Source organism: Babylonia areolata, chromosome 1 (genome assembly GCF_041734735.1).
Source record: "Babylonia areolata isolate BAREFJ2019XMU chromosome 1, ASM4173473v1, whole genome shotgun sequence".
Classification (NCBI taxonomy): Eukaryota; Metazoa; Mollusca; class Gastropoda; order Neogastropoda; family Buccinidae; genus Babylonia; species Babylonia areolata.
The window spans coordinates 74,436,718-74,442,499 of record NC_134876.1 but is presented as its reverse complement, the minus strand read 5'-3'; positions in this window follow the sequence as shown (position 1 = coordinate 74,442,499).

The following is a 5,782-nucleotide window of genomic DNA, read 5'->3' as shown; positions in this document are numbered from 1 at the left end:
ATATAGGCCAGAAGTTGATCGACACCATCCAACAGCTATATGACAGGGCAACCAGCGCCATACTAGTCCAGGGAACTATAGGGAAATGGTTCCACACTTCAGTTGGAGTCCGTCATGGGGTGCTTTAATCTCTTTGATTTGTCTCTGCACAAGATTCAGCGAAGTACTAATCATTATTATTATCATCATTATCACTATTGTTATTACTCTCTTCCACACTATTTATCGTCCTCCTGGAGGAAATAATGAAGCCCTTGAAGATCATACTGGCACTCTCACGGCAGAACTGCAAAAGAAAATCCAAGCTGTGGATGAGATGCTATCGAAAGATCTTGGGCATTTCGTATCTCGAACACATCACCAACGAGCACGTTCGCCAGACCATCATTCAACATATAGGGCAACACGACGACCTACTGACCATCGTGAAGAAACGGAAACTGAAATGGTATGGTCATACCACAAAATCAAACGGCCTTGCCAAAGTCATTCTCCAGGGAACCGTAGAGGTGAAGAGAAGAAGAGGCAGACAAAGGAAAAAATGGACTGACGACATTGCAAAATGGACAGGGTTGACTGAGACACATTCACTAACACATGATCGTCCATACTGGAGAAAGCTAGTGCACGAGTCAACAACGCGGTGTCCCGACGGTTCCCCACGAAGCTAAGGGACCAAGGCAAGACAAGGCAAGGCAAGGCAAGGCGAGGCGAGGCAAGGCAAGGCAAGGCGAGGCAAGGCGAGGCGAGGCGAGGCGAGGCGAGGCGAGGCAAGGCAAGGCAAGGCGAGGCAAGGCAAGGCAAGGCAAGGCGAGGCGAGGCGAGGCAAGGCGAGGCAAGGCAAGGCAAGGCGAGGCGAGGCAAGGCAAGGCGAGGCAAGGCAAGGCGAGGCGAGGCGAGGCAAGGCAAGGCAAGGCAAGGGCTATCCGGCAAGGGGTTGAGTCCCACATTCTCAAGTATTCTCTCGAGATCTCCCCATCTACAAGACCTTGAATGATGATGACTGGAAGCTAGTCATTCGGATGGGAAAATAAACCGAGGTTCTGTGTGGAGCACACACATAGCAAACGTTAAAAAAAAAAGTGCAACAAAAAGTTTGTCCCTGGCAAAATCATGCATTAAAATCCATTCTTATATACTTGTGTGTAATCATTTCTCTTCGGAGATAAAGTATTCTTTAATCTGCATTCTGTATCGTGTATGTGTACGCGTGATTAAAGCGTGACTGAATGACACAAGAAACGAATCATGACTTTGAGTTTGTAAAGCGCTTATAGGTCTCTCACCGAAGATAGGCGCAATATATGCATCAACGATGATAACAAAACTGCTACTACTACTACTACTGCTACTGCTGCTGCTACTACTACTACTACTACTACTACTACTACCATTAATGTTAATGATACTAATGATAGTGATAACAATAATGATAATAGTAATAATAATGATTTTAAAAAAAAAACAGTTTTCACATTGTCCCCAAGTTGCACCCACCTCCGCGCCCCAACCTTCACTTGTTTGAAAAGGCCTGTTGGCCTCTGATCGATATGCAACAAACATGCAAGTCTGAATCTCTCTCCCCCCCCTCTCTCTCTCTCTCTCTCTCTCTCTCTTGCCTCCTTCTCTCAGTCCTCTCTTTCTTTCTTTTTTCCGTCCTTTTCTGTGCTATTGTTCTTGTCGACATCAATATAACAATCATAATATAGGCTTTTCTTTATAGGACAAACATATTTAGGAATATCAATCAAAAGAAAGTATCAAATATTGGAGTTTAACCACATTCATTATCCTTAACTTTCTTTGTAGAAAGAAACAGAAAGCAATTGAATCAAATGTATGTGTGTACTAGTTTGGATAAAAGTCCATGCTTTTCCTTTGTTTCTTTTTCTGTTTTACAGTGGGGGGTTTTTTGTTTGTTTTTTCATAAATGCATATTCGTAAATTCATCTTTCAAATTCTCAAATGAAAAATGAAAAAAAAATAAGAAGAGGAAAAAAAATTACAGAGACAAGTGTACAGTCTGTGTGTCAATCTACCAAGTTCTTCAGCCAACAGATCTATCTTTTTTCTTTCTTTTTTTTTTTCTTTTATAGGTTTTCCAGTTTCTGTATAGAAACCAGACTCACCAACTCCATGCCACAGCTCTGGACATGTTGCTCCACAGGCCTCATTGAAATTCTGCCACCAGAAACAGTCTCCATAGAAACCGTCTGATTGGACGCAGTCTCCCGGGCTGCGGCGTGCAATGTAGACTGTAGACCGACTCCGGTCAGGAATGTCGGTCTGGAGTTTCATTGGCTCTTTATTTGTGATTCTGCCCTTTTCACTTCGCTTTTTATGTTGTTTTATTTCACTGTTTTAATAGTATGAAAAAAATGGGGGTCAGGTAGGGGAGGGGGGTGGGGGGCACTGCAGTCATTACCATCCACTCCTGATCAAATTTTTGCCTTATACCTCGATCCTACTCTCCACTCTGTTAAACGTCTATTACTATACTATGCAATACTATGCTATACTCTGTCGAAATCTATCACATTTTCTGAAGAAAGATGCCTGAACATTTAGCAGATTTTCCCTGAGGAAATCGCCATGCTCCCTGTCCAACCCTGTTTCCTTCCTCCCTATTTGGAACAACTTTCATGTGTGTTTCTTCAATCATGTTTTATTCTCTTTGAAAAGACCAATCAAATGCATGTGTGTACAGGTTTCGAGAGAAAAAGAACCTCTCTTAATCTTTCAAAAGGAGAAAGGGAAAGAACCAATCAGAGAAGATGACAGTTCCTCCAAAGGAGAGACAAATCCCATCCACGGGGGAAAGAACATCGTTTTCAAAGGGGATGGCAATGCTTTAAAAAGGGGAGGAAATTTATTTCAGATGAGAGGGAAATCCCTTCAAAGGGATTTTTCCAAAAGAGGACTACAACAGAAACCACCTGTTTGCCCAGCTTCCATCTCTTAACCATTGCGTCACCAGCTTACGTTCATGTGTTGTGTCTGAGGACATCAAAAGGAAAAGTACCAGAAATACTTAAGATATTGTAAGATTTCAAGAACTGTAATCCAGTGCTAGATGCAATTAAATACTTCCCATGGAAAAAGCCTTTGGCCCCAATTCCCTTCTTAAAACAACAACAACAACATTAACAATAGCAACAGAGGCAGCAGTAACAACAAAGAAGGAACCAACATAAGCTGCTTTACTGCCCACTTTAGAGCACACGAGATCCCATCTTCCGCATAGCCTGTCACATAAGAAATGGTGAAACTGCACTTTCTATATATAACTTTTTTCCCTACAAAATCAACGCATTCCAGCTCCGTGCCCCACATGGGGATATCCTGATTTGCAGCCAGTGTGCCTGGCTTAAATCTCGTTGCTTTGATAAAAGTTTGAAACAGGCTTTTGTCTGGCAGGGCGGCTGGCACAACGGGTCTAAAATGGACCAGTTCAGGTGCCAGCCAGAGGTACTAAGATTCAACCATTGTCGAGTCATCGGGAAAACTCAGGGCTGATAAAAATGAATGGGTGTTTCATTTGTAGAGAACGTTTTGTTTACCCCGTTAAAAGAGTAGGCACACACGCACACACACACACACACACACACACACACACACACACACACACACAGAGAGAGAGAGAGAGAGAGAAAGAGAGAGAGAGAGAGAGAGAAAACAAGACAAGACAAGACAAAGTTTCATAAATAATCTGTGGTGCCTCTACCCTCGAGGGCACAAAACAGAAATAAGAGAGAGAGGGGGGATGAAAAAGAAGGAGATAGAGAAATAGAGAGAGAGAGGAATAAAGAGAGGGAAAGGGAGAGAGATGGAGTGGAGAGAGGGTGAGAGAGAGAGGTAGGGGAGGAGAAAAAGATAGAGAGGGAGATAGAATGAGAAAGATGGAGAGAGGATGAGAGAGAGGGAGAGAGCGAGAGAGAGGGAGAGAGACAGCAACAGAAAGAGACAGACAGACAGGGGGAGCAAACCGATAAAAAAAAAAAAACCCTCTGTGGCCACCTCTTTCACGCCGTAGACAATTTGTAACCAACCTTAAAAATTATTCAAGCCGAGTCGACATGACACATAATTGCTCCTTTGCTCTGTCAGTGTTCTGTTTATATATCAATCGGTACGAGATTGATAAATCTTCATTTTGCTTGTGATAATGCATGCGTCTGTGTGTATGCCTGTGTCTTCAATGACATGTCCTTCCTCTCACTTTAGATATCACTTCCATCTACCCGCTACCCGATCCCTTCTTCTCACCCTCTTGGCCCAGATCCCTCAAGGACAGAGTACGTCCCATTCTGACCTCATACAATGACTCTCACCACGGAAATACTACCGGAGCGCTTTTCTGCATGTTGCAACTCTACTCCCTAGGGGTACTCCTGATTGCACAAGGAAATGCTTCTCTGTTGTATGGACTGATTTCCGGGAGTCATCTCATCGCATGCTCAAAACGACTCCCTCCCCCAATTCGCTTTATAGACCTCTCTTTTTTGGTATCACCATCACAGTTATTCACGCTTCAGCAATATATGTACTTCTGAACTTACAGGAGTGTGTGCGCGGGGAAAGGGGGAGCACGCGTGCATGTCCTTGAGAGGACAGCACATGCACGCGTGTGTGCGGACGTGCGGACTTCTGACTCAAGACCGAATAACTCCATCTAGAACAGTACTTCCTTGTGATGTTTTTCTTCCACCGTAAAACACTTGTTAATGCATATTCTTTCCTCACTATGCAACAAAACAACAATACTAATGATGCATGCTCCTTATGAAAACATAAAAAATACAGATTATTCACATACATATTCCTAAACTGGACAAACGTTTTTCTGGCAGTGTTTTCGACGATGAGCGCCACAAGTTACATAACGTGGTAAAAGCATGTTCATGCTTGTCACCTCTATCACTCACAAAATCATACTCTCGACGAAACCTTTTCCTTGTAGCTTCCACTTCCTGTTACAAGAAATATAAAAAGAAAAGGTAACATCCACGTATATGCGTGTAAACTGGATGACACCTGGGTATCAAATTCTTAAAAATCAATTTAAGAAAGAAAAAATGTGTTAATAATAATTGACAGTATAGCCCACAGCATATCAGAAGAAACGTCTGTCGCCGGCACGTCAGTAGTTGACGTTGGCAGTGCTGCACTGCCTTTTCGCTTTACACATATACAGATGTACGATTACACACTTTTAGAAGTTACCAGTCCCCCAGAATGGGAACCACTTCGGTTCAAATTCAAAACGGTGCATTTTCTCCATTGGGAGTGGATGTTCCACTCTAAAAAAATTGTCACGGAATTAGAACTACTACCGGGAGGTATGCATATTCTGTGCATGTCACAATTCTCTTCTCTGTCACAAAGGGAGTATTTCTGCAATTCAGATCTGCTCTTGTCAACTGCGATGGGCATGCCTCGGATGTACTCCCACCAGAAGTTCTGTTTCAGACGAGGAGCAGGTCCGTCATGACTTAAATTAATGTAAAGTCTCAGTTTAAAAAAAAAAAAAAAAAAAAAAGCAGCAAAGGTCAAAGGTCATTGGTTTAAACTATATGAATTCCTAAGTTTTATGAAAGTGGGGGTATCAAGGGTGGAGTGGTTTTGTTTAGTTTCCGATGAAGTATATCTGTAACATGTACACATAAGTATTCCAGAAAGTACTTCTCTTGGAGGACAGCCATTCTATGACGTTACGCCACCACCAACAATCTTCCAGTGTCTGTCTATAGTCTGCTCATCTCCACGATCAAAACTACTCACA